Source organism: Pongo pygmaeus, chromosome 15, assembly GCF_028885625.2.
Source record: "Pongo pygmaeus isolate AG05252 chromosome 15, NHGRI_mPonPyg2-v2.0_pri, whole genome shotgun sequence".
NCBI lineage: Eukaryota > Metazoa > Chordata > Mammalia > Primates > Hominidae > Pongo > Pongo pygmaeus.
Window position 1 is genome coordinate 46,467,017 of NC_072388.2, and position 18,802 is coordinate 46,485,818.

Here is an 18,802-nt window from a genome sequence, read left to right on the forward strand (position 1 = left end):
GGTTTTGGAATTACATTTAAAATTATGTTATTATGTTTAATATTTTGAAATGGCAAGAAGAGTTTTGTATTTGGATTTTTTTTCTATTATCTCTATGATGTTTGATGTAGTAATCCCATGCTTATCATTTTTTCTCTGTATTAGCATTATTTATGATTATATGATTTTTGTTTGCTCATATTTAAGCTCCATCATTAAAACATGTTCACTTAAGTTCTTCATTTTGCTTCTATTTTTTGGTGCATGTGCTCTTATTTCTCTTTTTTCAAACCTAGTCTCTTAGTTCACATGATTCTCCCAGTCGTGTGTTCCTCCTTGTATCAGCTGTCTTTCCCATTTGATGAATCTGTATGGCCAATCAAGTGTCAGATGGTGCTAGCAAGCCTTCCACCATTTCTTAAATCTCCTAGATCCTGTGCAATTTCACTCAGGTAATTCTAGTTCAGTCTTCAGTTAAATTAATGCAATAACTTCTTATTGAGCATGTATTATGTACTAGGAAATATGATTAATAATATACTGCTTATGCTATGAAATATCTCATACTTTAATCTGTTTGGGTCCCAGACTATTGTAGTCACATCTTTTCTTGCCCTCTTTTACCCATTCTGGAAGCAGTTTGACTTATCCTGGAGATAAGAATGCTAGAAGAATGTCACCAAATTTACATAAAAATTGTCAGAAGGAGGGATAATGGGAATAATATTTATAGAGGTAGACATAAACATTATATGTACAAACTGTTGAAAAAGGATGCTCATTTTGAATGATATAAGATACTTTATATTTGAGTGAAATATAGTCCAAAATAAAGATCTGATCATGTCATATCCTAATCATCTTTGCAGGTATCTCTCTTAAATCACCAAAGTTCCATTATGGCTGAATAAATAGCATGAAACTTGTTCTAATGTTTCTTATTTTCTCAATGGGAAGTTCTTGGGAGAGGTGGTGAATAGAGAAAAAGAAAAGTAGCTTCTCTTGTAGGAAAATCTCTGAACTCTGAATATCCTACACTGATAGGTGATGAGAAAAGAAAAACTCTAAGAAACTCTTCATAAGGCTAAAATCTGGTTTATGAATTTAGACAAACATATATTTTTCTTAATTATTTTAAGGTTTATGATTTTAAAAGTTTTACAGAAGAAAGTGGGACTATAACCTTCAAACATTAATTATGCAACATTTAATAGGATTTTTTAGGCTCACTTGTCTTTTAAGAATACATAAAACAGAGAGAAAATAAAATAGCAAATTGCTGTGTTAGAGTCTAAACTATAAAAAGAATAAATGCTTAAGTAGTTTCTTTCCTGGAACTGCTAAAACTGCTCTTAAATTCTATAATGAAGTTATGATTTTATACATTTAACTACTGTAATGATATTAATGATATTAGATCCAACCATTTCCATCATTTCTATTTAAACTTTCCTAATTTAAAGAAATAAGAGAGAAGAGAAGATATACAGTGATGGACATGAGGGTGTTGATTTAAAGGAATATTATTGTCTCTCAAAAATAAGTATTTCTCTCCCAAGCAGTGCCCAGATAAGGCAATTCTAATTATTACAATCCATTAGATTTAATAATTTTACACACAACAGAATGAGACAGTTAAAATGTCTTTTCACAGATAAGGAAATTGAGGTTTATCTCAATAAATATATCAAAAAAATTATCTTCATAGAACTGAAATAAGTTGCCCAGGGTCACATTGCTATTAAGAGCTCAAGTTGAAAGTTAAACCACAGTTTTTTTTTTTTGTCATACTATACATTCCAAGATCTTTTCACTTTGTACCATTCTTCCAATCAATATTTTTACTAGACTATTTATCACTGCAAATATTCCAAATCTAATTACAGAAGCACTCAGGGGTGAGTTAAATTTTGGCCTCTCATTGCTGTTCATTGGGAATGTGGTAATTTTCCCTCAAGAATTGGATTGATTTATCTTCTTTAGTCTTTCCCCTTGGCTTGTTTCAAAGTGCTAAAATGCTGCTTCCACAAATATCTCACTGTCCTATTATCACCGGTATTTCTAAGACTTTCTTACACCAGCAACATATTCTTTCAGACTCATTTTTTCTTGACTTCCATTTCTTCTGAATAATCTTTTTTCTATGTTTCTTTCATTTTCTCCGCACAGCCTATGATTCACTTTCATTTCTTGTTTTCCATTCTACAAACATTTGCTCCTACTATTACTTTGCTTCCTGTAGTGGTATTTTATTTTCTGTTTCCAGTCTTCATGTAAAGGATCATTTCTTTTGCTTTAAAGACCTCAACGTTTAGAGTGAAACATCTTATTCCCGAGTAAGCCCCAGGAGGAAAACAAATACTCTTGAAAACATCACAAATGTCTTCACTGTGCCTCTTTTTCACCTCAAATTTAAACCACCTTCTGCTCACAAGAACATTTACATAAGTATCTCAAAGATTGTTAGAAAGAATGCCAACATGATGAATTAGTAACTTTGACTTTTAATCTTCCACTGCTCACCCACATTTACGTGTGTTCACCTTACATTAAACTACATGACTCTTCATTATATAAATTATTTGATTTACCTTGGTAATTAGGTTTAGAAAATAATACAATGCTGTTAAATAATTATTGTAGTTTGAATGTGTACCCTCCAAAATTTATGTGTTGAAACTTAACCCCTATTGTGGTGGTGTTAAGAGGTAGGGACTTTTGGGAAGTGATTAAGTCATCAGGATAGTGTCTTCATGAAATAATTAGTGCCTTATAAAGGGGCTGGAGGGAAGTAATTAGGCCCTTTTTGTTCTTAGACTTTCTTACCATGAGAAGATATAGCATTTGTCCTCTTTTGCCCTTTCTCTCCCTTCTGCCATGTGAGAACATGTAGATAGCACCATCTATGAGCAATAGGCCTTTCCCAGACATCAAACCTGCTGGTGCCTTGATCTTGGACTTCCCAGCCTTCGTAACTGTGAGGAATACATTGCTGTTATTTATAAGTTACCCAGCATTAGATATTTTGTTATAGCAGCACAAATGGACTAAAACAATACTATTTTGTTTTCAACAACTAAAATCCATTTAAGACTTTACTATTGATAAACCAAGAATAATTTTTATTATTTTTAATTTTAATTTTTTGTAAAGTTTAGATTCAGAGGTTATATGTATGGTTTTGTTACATAGGTATATTGTGTGATGTTGAGGTTTGGGTTTCTGTTGATCCTATCATCCAAATAGTGAACATATTATCCAATAGGCGGTTTTTAAAATTTGTCCTTTCCCTCTCTCTCCCCCTTTAGAGTCCCCACTATCTGTTGCCTTGCATCTTTATGCCCATGTGTACTCAATATTTAGCTCCCACTTATAAGTGAGAACATGCAGTATTTCCTATGTTAATTCACTTAGGATAATGGTCTCCAGCTGCATCCATGTAGCTGTAAATGACATGATTTCATTCTTTTTTATGGCTGTCTAGTATTCCATGATATGTATGTGCCATATCCACATTTTCTTTATCCAGTCCACCATTGAGGGGCACCTAGGTTGATTCCATGACTTTGCTATCGTGGATAGTGCTGCAATAAACATATGAATACAGGTGTCTCTTTGGTAGAACAATGTATTTTCCTTTGGGTATATATCCATTACAGGGTTTGCTAAAAATAGAATGGTAGTTTTGTTCTTAATTATTTGAGAAATCGCCAACCTACTTTCCACAGTGGCTGAACTAATTTACATTTCAACCAACAGTGAATAGGCATTCCCTTTTCTCCACAACCTCACCAACATCTCTTATTTTTAAACTTTTTAATAATAACCATTCTGACTGGTGTGAGATAGTATTATGTGGTGCTTTAAATTTGTATTTCTCTGATGATAAGTGATGATGAGCATTTTTTCATACATTTGTTGGTCATTTGTATGTCTTCTTTAGATAGGAGTATGTTCATGTCTTCTACCCACTTTTTAATGTTTTTTTCTTGTTGATTTGTTTATGTTTCTTATAGATACTGTATATTAGACTTGCGGGATGCATAATTTGTGAATATTTTCTCCCAAGTACAAATTTTAAATAACTAGATTTCTTAACCTGAGTGTTTATATTATTTGAATTGCTTGCTCTTTTACCTTTTTTCCTCATTTGTTCTCTGAAAAGACACTAGAATAAGTATTATTCTAGGGATAGAACATAATAAATATTTCCTAATTATTTCCTCTTTGATACAAATTATGCTTAGAACAAACCAATTCAATTAGAACAAACCAATTGCCTCAGTGTAAGAAATCCCAGCAGCCCTCTCATCAGACCTCCTGGAGGAGATCCAAGGCACCCAGCTAACCCACCAGATAGGCATGCAAGTGAGGCCATCTGGAAGTAAATACCTAACTCTTTTGAAACTTCTAGATTGCGACAACTACATGAATGACCCCAGAGAGAGAAAGCAGTAGAAACAGGCCTGTTGATTCCAGCCCACATTTTAGAATCCTGAGAAAATTAAATGGTTGATATTTTAAGCTACTTAGATGGAGGCTGGTTTGTTATGCCACAAGAAATATCTGATACACTTTATTATCTATTATCTACTGTGCTACTATTAGAACTTTTTATTATGCTATTATTATCTCCATTTTACAGATAAAGGAACTGAGGCTCAAGATATTAATAACTTGACTAAAGTCCTAACAAGTCACATTCTTTACATCTAGATATAGGTGACATTTTCGAACCTAGGATTATAAGAAGATGATTATCTTGTTTTAAATGTTCATACTTATTAAAAAAATAGTTGTCAATGCTACATTAGTTCTTTATTTTTTAAAAAAATTTTACCTGTTGGTGAAATCAAGAAGCCTAGAAATTAGTCTCTTAATATTTATCATGTTATAAAGTAGGAGACAATTATATTCAAAAAAGACTCTCAATGTGTTCATTGTTGTATGTCTTGTTTACTGTCTTGTCTCAGGTTCCTGAAAGCTAAGACTAAGGGAGGGTTTAGCATGCAGGTAGTTTATTTGGGAAATGATCTCAGGGAGCAGGAGTTAAGTAATAAAACAGGAAAATGAGCAAACAATCAAGTTGGCATTTGTAACTAGCCACCTGAGCTTTATACAGGTGGACCTCCCAAGGAGTTTTAGTAAATTAGCTGAGGAAACTGTACAGTTGGAAGAAGGGGAAACATTGATCTCCATTAGTTGAGAGCAGTTTCACAGTTGTTAACTCTCCATACTTCTTGGCAACCCATGTATCCGAGGGCAGAAGAGAAAAAATACAGGACACTGGCATGAGCCAAGGCATTGCTGCATTTCCAAGTGCATCTTCACAAAGCTGGTCAAAGCTTGCAAGGACATGGTGACCAGAACAATGGCTTAGGAAGTGGTAGAGCCAGAAGGATTTGAGGTGATTATAAGAGGCATCTTATGCATATTATATGTTATATAAATAACATATATTTCTCTGAAAATGCAAGAACATTGCTTTGCAAAGATGCCCGGTAAGGTTAAATAACGTTAGGTTGACTGCTTTAAAACCAAAATTAGAAAGATTAGCACAGCAAAGAAGGCATAAACACTCTATCTGACTTCTAGACACTTGCTTCCCGCCCAATGTCACGAGCAAGTGAAAAGAGGCCTTAAACTGCATGTGGTATTTGACCTTGCCTGAATTTTCACTAGTTCGCAGCCCCATATCATTTTTTTCCATCTGAAAACCAACCATTAGTAATATATCCATGCAAGAGAAATGCTACAATTCTTCTAATGAGCTACCCTTGCATTCAGTTATATAAAGTCAAAGATAAGTGCACGTTATATTTGAGCCAAGCCAACTACTCACAGCAATGTCAGTGCAAGAGAACCAATTCGAACTGAAAATTAATTAGCTTTTTAGTGGGTTGTAAAACTTGCTTAAGGTATGAAGTACTTCCTAATTATAGGAGATTATGGCCATATTCTGAAGAACTGAGGCAGAAATAACCTAAATAAAGCAAACTGCATTTAGTTCTTAATTACAAGGAAGTTCATTGTGTTTCATATCTTTGGGAATGTTTGGAGATGATTTTAATATCATGAGTTTTATAAACTTTTAAGAGACAATAAATAATTGCATTAGACATGTAATGGCTAAAGTGTAAGATTATATTTATAATTTATAATAAGTTACATGAAATAAGATTTCTTAACACCTGGCACTGGCTAAATTTCTCGAAGAAATCAATTTACTCACTGCAGTTATAGTTTGGTACTGACCATGTATTATTTAGCAAGGGCATGCTTTTACATTTATGGGCAAGAGTAATTTATGTTCTCATTTTTGAAAGGGGCAGTTGCTTTGCTCTTCACAACAAACATAACTTTGCTGTAACTAAATATTCACAAATGACATACATTAAGTATTGCTTCAAAGACAAATACCAATTTCCTTCCTTAAAAAACATTTTGGATTTTTATCTAGTGTCCCTGAGGTGAATTATGATCAGGAAGGTTGATGTGGAGTTGGTGAAATTTAGAGATAAATGTACATGAGAGTAGATACAGCTACTGAGTGATGCAAACTTACTTCTATTATATGCACCTAAGCCATTACTGAAAGTGTAAATAAATTTTGGGAAATGCTTTTGAAATTATTCTCGAACTCTAGTGAAGTATGCAAAAGAGATGTTCAAGTGGCATTCAAAAGTGTGTTTTATTGATACTAATTTAGTTTACATTTTTAAACTAACACGAGGAAGAATGAAGCCCAGTGTTTATCCTCCTTTGCTTTCTAAGAACTTGCACATGTTGTGATAGAAGTGGATGTAGTTTACAGATAATGTTTTCCCCAAATTACTGAATGACATTGATTTGGAGTGATATAACAAAGTACTCCTTGCTTTGCAAAGAAATGTTGATTGCTTTAGTGACTGTATTAGTATGTGAGGTATTAATTGAGGACTCAATCCAGGAATCTTTTAAATCTGAAAAAGATGCTGACTCATTCGTTAGTGATCAAGTACAGTCCATAATCAGCCTTCATCTTGAGTCTGCAGAGAAAAAGAGTAGTGAAATGGGAATGAAGACAGAAAGTTAAATTTCAAGAATTCACTTGTGCTATTTATTTGAAATCTAAATATTATAGCCGTATTACAGAATTTGTAATGGCATGATTGGTTGGTCCTTCGATTTGATCTAGAAATCAAATGTTTTCTTTTGGAATCAAAAGCCAGGCTTCCTTTCTTGATCCCCTCTTAATTACTCCTGTGAACGCATCTTTAGATAGAATTCAATGTCACATTTAATATCCATATTATCAGCAATTCAGAAACACAGGCTCAATAAAAAAATGTCAGTGGTCCCAATATCATCTTTAACCTCTAAGCAAGGCCTGACCTTTACTTATTTGCATACATTAAAGGGATCTTTCATACACATATATGTATGTAAATACATTAAATTTTGAAAATATAAAGCAATTTCTTCTTAGTGACTGATAAAAAGACATTTGAATTTACAAATAAACACAAATGGAACATTTATTAAAAAAATAAATCACTAAAAATTTAGGTCCATTTCATTTCAAAAACCACAAACAAGCAATAGGTTCTGAGGACAAATGTCAATCTTATAAATATTATAGAATCTCAACATTAGAAGACTTCAAAATTTATTGATTCGCAAACTTTTATATAATACCTTCAATAAATTGTGAAATGGCACCTATAAACTAATTAATGAAGGTATACCACATATCCAAATACATTGGGATAGCCTAAATATTAGAATATTTTCCAAAAAACGTAAATCTGTTACCATCTAAAACCTAGACTGAAATAGTTGTAGAAACCATGGCAAATGCTCCATATCCGCCTCCCCGTCACCTTCACCTCAGAGAACATGTTGTTAAACATTTATCAACACACTGCCTTGTTTTAGATTTATTATGTTGTGTTGATTAATGGTTCATTAATTTTTATTGTTGAGTAATATACCAGAAAATTAATATACCATGTTACTCTATCTCAGTGGGTTTCAACTGGAGGTAGTTTTCGTGCCCGATGGTACATATGGCAATGTCTGGAGATATTTTTGATTGTCATAACTATGAGATTGCTAGTGACATTTAGTGGATAGAGAGCATGGATACTGTCAAATCCTATAATCCACAAGATAATTCCCACAAAAATAATTATTTGGTCCAAAAGGTCAATATTGCCAGTCTTAAATAAGCTGGATTATTTTCTCCTCTTGGTGGAAATTTGGCTTGTTTCCTGTTTATGGCAATTATAAATAATGCAGTCTGAGCATTTTTAATATCTTCCTGGGGACATAGGCATTTATATTTCTTGGATAAATAACTAGGTGTACAGATGCTAGTTGTCAGGATATATGTATGTTCAGTTTTAGTAGATACTGACAACAGGTGTCCCAAAGAGATTATTCCATTTTACACTCCTATCAACAATGTATAAAAAGTATAGCTATTCTGTATCCTCATCAACACTTGAACTTCTTGGACATTTTTCTTTTTGAGGTAAGATTTACATAAAGTGATAAATTCATATCTTGTATACCCTTTGATGAAATTTGACAAGTGTTACAATATAGAATATTTCTATCAAGTCAGAAAATTTCTTTTTCTCTTCAGATTAATCCCAGTCTCCATAAACAATCACACTTCTGATTATACTAACATATGTTACTTTTGCCGTATATGACAATGCTTAAGATAATGCTAACATTATATTGAGGTTCATGCCTGTTGCTGCATAAGTCAGCAATTCATTTTTATTTCCTAAGTAATATTCCACTCTGAACATATCAGAATTTTTAAAACCCATTCTCCTATTGATTGACATTTGGCTTTTTGGCAACTAATAATAAATCTACCAAATATTTTATCTGTAATTATTTAACAGTACATATGTTTTACTTGAGGGGATAGCCTAACAAGTGAAACTGTGGTGTCATATGGTAAACATGTTTAGCTTAATTTAAAAAAACACAATTTTCAAAGAGATTGTACAATTTTACACAGCCCCAGCAATGTAGGAATGTTCCAATTGCTCCATATCCTTTCCAATGTTGATGCTGACATTTAATTTTAACTATTCTGGTAGATGAGAAGTGGTATGTCATTGTATTTTTAATGCCATTTCACGGATGACTAGAGATATGGAGCACTTTTTCATACATTTATTTACAATTTATGTCTTTCTTTAAATTTTCTGATTTTTTGTCCTCATTTGGTTGAAATTTTTTAAATGCTTTATTGGAGTTGCTCATATATGTTGAATAAAAGAAGTATTTTGTCACATATGTGAGTTGGCAGATATGTTCTCCCAGTCTGTGGCTTCTATGTTTTTATTTCCTTAACGGTGACTTTTGATGAGCAGAAGTTTATGGTATTAATGGAGTTCAGTTTTATCATGTTTTGTGGTTAGTGCTTTTTCTGACATTTCAGTTTTCTAAGAAAACTTTGTTTACTATAAAGTGTATACTATGTTTTCTTCCAGAAGCTTCATAGTTTCAGCTTTTTATTTGGGCTTATGAATAATTTCAAATTATTTTACTTTTGTGATGTGAGATCATGGTCAATATATCTCCTGAATTTATGCAAGTGCTCCAGCAACACAACCTGAAAAGAGTTTCTTTATTCCTCTGAATTGCCTTGGAGATTTTGTCAAAAATCTATTTACATTATATGTGTAGGTTAATTTAAGGACTCTATGTTCTGTTCCATCGACATATTTATCTTTCTTCGTGCCACTATCATACTGTCTTGAATGTTGTTGCTTTATTTAAGTTTTGAAATCAGATAGTGAGTGGAAATAATATTTTACATTTTCATTTTGTAAGACTTTTTTTTTTTTTTGAGATAGAGTCTTGCTCTGTCAGCCAGGCTGGAGTTCAGTGGCAGGATCTCGGCTCAGTTTAACCTCTGTCTCCTGGGCTCAAGGAATTCTCCTGCTTCAGCCTCCTGAGTAGCTGGGATTACAGGCGTGTGCCACCAAGCCCAGCTAATTTTTGTATTTTTAGTAGAGACAGGGTTTCACCATGTCACCCAGGCTGGTCTCAAACTCCTGACCTCAGGTAATCTGCCTACCTCGGCCTCCCAAAGTGATGGGATCACAGGCGTGAGCCACTGTGCCCGGCCCAAGACATTTTTATCTATCCAGGTCTTTTTCATAGCCACATAAATGTTAGAATGAGCTTGTCCATAAGCATGACTTGATATTTTAAATGATATTGTATTGATACTATTGAGCTATTTGCAGAAAATTTATATATTTACAATTTAATTTTCCCATCCATGAACATACTATAACTTCTCATACATTTAAATATTACTTAATTTATCTTTGCAATTGTTCATGTTTTCAGTTTGAGGTTCACAAGCCTTCTGATAAATTCGTTTCAATATTTTTTAATCTTTTTTTTATTTTACTTTAAGTTCTTGGGTACATGTGCGCAACGTGCAGGCTTGTTACATATGTATACATGTGCCATGTTGGTGTGCTGCACCCGTTAACTTGTCATTTACATTAGGTATATCTCCTAATGCTATCCTTCCCCCCTCCCCCCATCCCACAACTGGCCCCGGTGTGTGATGTTCCCCTTGGACACGGGAAGGGGAATTCGTTTCAATTTTGATGTTACTGTAAGTTCCACTTTTCCCCTCAATATTGTATTTTAATATTTTTCTGCTAGTATAAAAATATATACTGGATCTTGTACACTGTAACTTTCTAATCTCATGTCTTAGTCATAGAGGATTTTTGGGTAGATTCTTGGGATTTTATAGTCAATCAAGTGATCTGTGAATAAGACAGTTTTTCTATTTCCTTTCCACGCTGTATGTCTTTTATTTTTTATGTGCTTTGTTGCACTGACTAGCATCTCCAGTACAGTGTAGAATACAAGCAATGTAAGCAGATGTGCATGCCTTGTTTGTGGCACTGTTTTAAATTATGAATTCAATTTTTTAATTGATATACAGTTAGTCCCATTTACCGATTTTTTGAACCTTTATGGTTAACTTGCGTCTTTCAAGAAATTTCTCCAAGTCATCAAAGTTGTTGAATTGATTTACATAAAGTTGCTCATAATGTTAACAATATATTACTTGATGTCTAAAGAAACTATAATAATTTATCCACACTCAATCTTGGTACTGGAAAACATGTCTTTTCTCTACATTTTTTTTTTACTACTATTCCTAGTAATTTAACAGTGTTATTAGTCTTTTAAAAGAAATAGCTTGTTTTCATTGTTTTTCTCATTTTTTTGGTTTACTATTTATTTAATTTTTACTTTTTAATTTTTTCTTACTTACACTTACTTATTTTACTCTTCTTTTTTAGTTGTTTAAGGCGGAAGCTTGGATACTCAATTTTAGACATTTTAAATTTTTGAATATGAACATTTGAAGCTATAATTTTACTAGCAGAAACTAATAGCCTGAAACTTAAAGCAAGAGGGATACTGTGAGAGGTCAAAAGACTCAGCAGTCCTCATTTCCAACAAGGCCTAGGTTGCAAGATAAGTTAACTAAATTTATTGCTCATGTATGTATTGACAGTGGGTGGGCAGGCATGATGACCTCTGATACAGTGATTCCTAATAATGTCAGTTTTGCAAATTACAGAAAGAAACTAATGCAAGTAATGTAAGCCTACAGTAAAACAAGTAATAAACCCAACACACAAAGAAGGATATCTTCATTAGAGTCATGAAACCTCCTGCTACAAAAGAAACTTCTAACTGTAGTCAATTCTTATTACCTACATAAAACTGTACTTCTTAGCTGGCCCCTCCAAAAAATTATAGTAAATGAGGTATTTCCCTTTTCTTACTTACTCTGACCTAAATATTTTTAAAAACATAAACCAAACAGATATGTTAATATAAATCCATACGCTTGAACAGAAATGTCTTTACTCTCTCTAGATATTATACATACACAGGGAAAACAAATATGAAGTTTGTTGGATATGTGAAAAGACAAGGAGGAAGCCACAGTAAGGAATCAGACACAAATTCTTCAAGTGAGCTTTACCTTGATAAAATGTTTCCTTCATATTAAATTGTTTTAAAATGAACTTCTAGATATGCAGATAGATCTAAATGAGAATCATTTATTTATTTATTTTTATTTTTTTAGATGGAGTTTTGCTCTGTCGCCCAGGCTGGAGTGCAGTGGCTCGATCTCAGCTCACTGCAGCCTCCATCTCCTGGGTTCAAGCGATTCTCATGCCTCAGCCTCTCGAGTAGCTGGGATTACAGGTGTGTACCACCACATCCAGCTAATTTTTTGTGTTTTTAGTAGACATGGGGTTTTGCCATGTTGGCCAGGCTGGTCCGAACTCTTGGCTTCAAGTGATTCACCCGCCTGAGTCCCCCAGAGTCCTGGGATTACAGGTGTGAACCACCATGCCCCACCCTATTTTAAATTTTGAGGAAAAATTAAATTTACCACTTGTCCAATGGATACCCTGTTTATTGGGAGTATATTCCCAATAAAGATAAAGATATGTTCTATAAAAAATAGGTTCTTTTACAGATATGTTGCAAAACATATATTGTTGCAAAATCTAGGCTGGAAAAAGATGTCATTGAATTCATTATAACAGCTGACATAATTAAGAAGAAAAGTTAGATGTCACATCATAGCCAAAAAGCCTATGGTATCATTCTGAATCATTTGAAATAATTTTAAGGTACTTGTGTTACCACTGTTCTTTGAAATATGCTTTATATCAATAAGAATAGTAATTATTATTATGGTCTGGTTTTTATCCCCAGGTGATGTGGATCAGTAAAATTGAAGTGAATATTTATTAAACAACATTATATATTTCTATATCAATTTTAATATTTTGCCATTTCCTTTAATCCATTTTTAGGAAACTAAAGTTTTTCAAACATGTGTAAATGCTAACATTTATATTTTTAAAACATTAATAATTTCAGATCTGCTGTAAGATTCTTCCAGGCTGGGCAAACTCAATAGCGCCTCCAGGATAAAACGAGTAAACTTGCAGGAGACATCTCTTGTTTTACAGCAAGAATAATTGGAAATCATCATTCTCAGTAAACTATCGCAAGAACAAAAAACCAAACACCGCATATTCTCACTCATAGGTGGGAATTGAACAATGAGAACACATGGACACAGGAAGGAGAACATCACACTTCAGGGACTGTTGTGGGTTGGGGGGAGGGGGGAGGGATAACATTGGGAGATATACCTAATGCTAGATGACGAGTTGGTGGGTGCAGTGCACCAGCATGGCACATGTATACATATGTAACTAACTGCACATTGGGCACATGTACCATAAAACCTAAAGTATAATAATAATAATAATAATAATTACAATAAAAGAAAAAAAAAAATGAAAAAAAAAAAAAAAAAAAAAAAAAAGAATAATTCACGTTTGTCCTAGAACTAGTGCTCTTTCCTGAACAAAATTAGTGCCACCTAATTTGCTTTTTTTGCAAAACGCAAAACATTATACAGTTAGTAGTAGATACAATTGGAAGTAAGAGAATGATAGCGTTTTTAGGGAAAGCTGTGTGGGGAAGTAGTAGTAAAAACTGGCTAGAAGAGGAATGGTTTAATGAAATAGCATGTTGTCCCAAAGAGTTCACTACACAAAAATCATGCTGAGAAAACTGCAGGCTCCCAACTTAGCATTGACTCTTCCTGTGTATCAAGACTTACTCCCCATCTGTGTAACTAATAAAGTCATCATTATTACCAGGTGTTAACGTTCAAAAGAAAGCAAAGCCATTCCTTAAAGAAAAAGAAACTAAACTACATAGGAAAATTGATTATAATCTAGATTGAATTTTTATTTCATTCACACTATATAACTTTAAAATAAGAGGCATACTAGCTATTAAAATGAGACTTTAAAAATTTGTTTAGTTCAACTGAACAATTTTTTCAAAAAATTGTTCAATACTTCATTCAAAGGAGTATATTATGTCATTATTGTCATTCCTAATTAGGGCATTGTAGAGTTTTGATACATGAGCAATTCTAGTTTAATTGTCTGAGCTCTTGATCTAAACGTAAATAAAAGAAAGAAATTTACCCTTAGTGAGGGCTGACAATGGACTGTTTAATAAATTAGTCATCTTTATACCTTATCTTCCTTAATTCTTCAAACCCCAAAGTTATCCAAATTTAATGATACAAAACAACAATTATTATATTATGCTCATGATTTCCTTGAGTCAGCAATTCAGACAGCATTCATGAGGGCTTGTCTCTGTTCCATGTCTGCAAGCCTACTGGCTTCCCACTGGAATAGCAAGAGTTATTTGAATTGCTGTGGGCTAAGAACATCTAAGAACTTACCTCAAATGTCTGATGCCTGGGCTGGGATGAATTTAAGGCTAGGCTATGTAAGGTAGTCACTTGGAGACCCCCAGTTGAGACTTCATGAGATTCAGGCTTCACACAGAATGGTAACTGCATTTCTGGGGATCAAGTGTTCCAAGGGACATAGCCAGAACCTGTAAACCTCCTTCTGACCTAGTCTGAAGAGTCGTATAGCATCACTGCTGCCACATTCTGTTGGTTACAAGCAAGTCACCAAGACCGGCCCAGGTTCAAGGAAAGAGAGATGACACTCTACATCTTGAAGGGGAAGTGATAAAGTCACATTGAAAAAGCATGTGGAATGTGAGATACTGTGCTGACAGCATTTGGACAATAAAGTTGGCTAAATAAAATGTTACAATTTTAATTTTTACCAAAAGAGCTACTGGGCAGATAGATTGGAACCATCACCAGAGTGTTTTCATTCCAAAGCCCATGCTCTTTTACTGTTGTGTAAACTGCAGACCAAGTTCCATAAAAAATGCCATGTTATTACTTTTTGACACTTTTTTTTTGGCTAGGTAGATATTTCTTCACTTAGCAATAATTTGATTGTGTTGTATATGATTAGATTCAAAAATAAAAAAAGCCTTATTTTATAAATTAGGGTACATCTAGAATGCTAGTTCAATTTAATAAAGTATTCCTTTTGAAAAATTGTGGCATCTGGTATCTTTAATTGTAGCCAGTCTAGTGACTATTAGACTTGTAATTTAAAAGTTATGGTAAAGCAGGAAAGATTTCTATTAAATTCCCTTGTCATCTTTCAGTTCCTGTTTCACAATTTCCCCTAAAAGTGTAATAGCTTATATAATGGAGATATATCTTTAGTTGCCTTCATGTTAAGTTGTAAAACAATACTGGAGTTTGTGAACCAGCCCTTTAATTCTTTGTGACTTCGTCCCCCTTGCCAGCCTTTATAGCCAATTTTCACTTATCTATTGCCATTTCCTGTTAACCCATTGCTGTGAGGATAATAAGGAGTATGATTGGTCCAGTGAAGGTAATATTTGTTATTCCATTGTCATACCAAGTAGGAAGTGAAATGAGTGCCTTGATTCGATGAAATGTAACTAAGAGTCCGGGCACAGTGACTTACACTTGTAATCCCAACACTTTCAGAGGCCAAGGCGGGTAGATCACTTGAGGTCAGGAGGTTGAGACCAGCCTGTCCAACATGGCAAAACACTCTCTACAAAAATACAAAAATTTAGCCGGGCAGATCACTTCAGGTCAGGAGTTTGAGACCAACCTGGCCAACAAGGTGAAATCTCATCTCTACTAAAAATACAAAAAATTAGCCGGGTGTGGTGGTGGGCACCTGTAATCCCAGCTACTCGGGAGGCTGAGACAGGAGAATCACTTGAACCCCCGAGGTGGAGGTTGCTGTGAGCCAAGATTGTGCCACTGCACTCCAGTAAGGGCGACAGTGCGAGACTCCGTCACAAAAATAAAAAAAAAAAAATACAAAAATTAGCTGGGCATGGTGGTCCATACCTGTAATCCCAGCTACTCGGGAGGTTGAGGCAGGAGGATTGCTTAAACATGGGAGGTGACTGGGTGACAGAGCGAGACTCCATCTCAATAGCATTGGCTTCAGTCACTAGTTTGCAGAGCCAAACACAGAATATACATAAATCTATTTAAGTCCACCTGGAACAATAGATAAAAGGCCACAATTATCTACTTGCCAGTAATGTTCTTGACCTTGACCGTTGGGAATATGTTCCAGAGTGAACTGCTGATTCCATGTTACTTGATGGAAAACAGGACTAATTTTATTAAACTTTTGAGTTTCAGAAGAGCCAATAATATTTATTGCTTTTACCCTTTATTTAATTGTGTCTTTAAAGTGTTTTTGTTTGTTTGCTTTTTGGCTAGGCAGCATATTGGTGACTCTTACTTTTCTCTCCAGTCTGGTACTCTCTGCCTTTTCAATGTGATGGTTAGGCGATTTTTACATTTAACATGACTATCAGCATGGTTACATTTGAATCTATAATCTTTCTATTGTTTTTTGTTCATTCCATTTATTTTTCATTTGTTTTTCTATTTCTTTGCCTTTTTTGTTTCTGGATCAAGTAAATATATTTTATAATTCCATTTATGTCTTTTGTTGGCCTATTAGCTATACATCTTGTTTTCTTATTTTAGTGGTTGCTTCAAGGTTTAGCATATGTATAATTATCTTATCTAAGTCTACTTTCAAATGATATGATATTACCTTACATAAATTATTAAACCTTTCAACAATATAATTCCATTCTTTCTCCCCAAGCCATTTGCTCTTATTGTTATACATTTTAAATCTATATATGTTTAAATCTCATAACACATTATTTTTATTAAGCAATTATTTCTCTTTTAAAGACTTATAAATAACACAAAAATATATTGACTTACATAGTTACCATTTTCAGTGCTATTCATTCGTTTGCATTGATTTATATTTCCATTGGGTATAACTTTCTTTCTGCATGAAGGAGTTCCTTTAATATTTCTCACAGTTCAGATCTTCTGGTGAATAATTCTTTCAGCTTTTCCATGTCTAAAAGGATTTTAGTTCATCTTTGTTTTCGAAAGAGATTTTTCACTGGATTTAGAATTTTAGGTTTACAGGATTTAAAAAAAATCAGTACTTTAAAAATGCTACTTCATTATCTTTTCACTTGCAATATTTTCAAAAGAAATATTCCATTCTCCTTATTTTTGGTTTTCTGTATGCAATTTGTGCTTTTTCTCTTTTGCTGCCTTAGGATTTTCTCCATATTACCAATTTTAAGTGATTTGATTATAATGTGCTTTGATATATTTTTTCTTCATTTTTTTGTGCTTGAGGTTTGTTAGATTTGGGGGGGAATTTCTAACTTTATAATTTTCTTCAAATTAGAAAAATATGCATATACTTTTTCTCTCCTGTCCCTCCATCCCACTTTTTCTCCATTAGGGACTCCAATTTTAGTTTCTAGGTTATTTGCATTTGTCTCAAAACTCTCTAATGCTACTGTCTTAATTTTCTTTCTGTATTGTTTCAATTTGTGCTTCACTTGGACCACCATGTCTTCAAGTTCATTACTTTTTTCTTTTGCAAAGTCTAATCTACTATTAATTCCATCTAGTTTTTTAATAACAGGTATTAGAATGTTCATCATTACAAATTTGTGTTTTTTATATCTTTATGTTCTACTAAGCTTTTGAACATATCAAATAGGGTTCTTATAACTGTTTTCTTGTCCTTGTCTGATTTTTTTTTTTTTGAGACACAATCTTACTTTGTCGTCCAGGCTGGAGTGCAGTGGCACAATCTCACTGCAACCTCCGCCTCCCGAATTCAAGCGATTCTTATGCCTTAGCCTCTTAAGTAGCTGGGATTACAGGCATGCGTCACCACGCCTAGCTAACTTTTTGTATTTTTTAGTAGAGATGGGGTTTCACTATGTTGGCCAGGCTGGTCTCGAACTCCAGACCTCAGGTGATCCACCATCTTTGGCCTCCCAAAGTGCTGGGATTACAGGCGTGAGCCACCTCATCCAGCCTTTTTCCCTTAATTTTAACATTAATGTCAATTCTTAGTCAGTTAGTTTCAAATTTTGATTTGTTTTGGGGGAAGTGGTGTATGAATCTAAATATAGAACATATACAACCATGAATTAACTTTAATATACTGAAAGAAAGCATATTGTCCACACTGCATAGAGATAAAGTTACCTTGCTAACCTTCGGCAGATATATTCAAGGAGGAAATTTTTATTCTAACACAAAGTTTAGCAATCTACATTAAATCCAATTATGTATCTGTCATCCTCTGTATATTATTAACTTCCTTATATAGTAATAGGTGTTTGTCTGTGTTTGTGCGCATGCTCATAGCCTAACTCCTAGCAGAGTCTCTGCCATGTGGTAGGCTCTCAATTAAAATTTGTTGAATAAACAAATGTATACATGAATTAGTGAGTGAATGAATGAGAACTTGGTGGTTTAATACACTTATTCATTACAGAAATGTTTGGAGAAAAATGTTTTTCCTTGTATGCTGACTGAGAAAATGAAGTTGAAAAATCAGATTAAGGAATATACTGAACTTTTTTTGAGATGTGTATTACACTCTGTAGAAACACTGATTAAAACTGTTGTATCATTTAATAAAAAACATTCTCCCTACTCTAGGAATCCATGTGAACTCTGGTGTTTAGAAGACTGTTTTGTCTTTATAATTTTTAAGAAATTATTTATATTTTATATGACATGAACCTCATCTTGAATAAATGGACATTGAAAGTATGTTTCATTTAACACATTTTGAAAATCAATCACACATGAGATAGGTGCTTAGCTAAAATCCATAAAAATATAATCATATATAATTTGTGATCATCAAAATCCTAGTATTGTGGTGCTGGGATAACTGGCTAGTTACATGGAAAACATTGAAATTGGACCTCTTTCTTA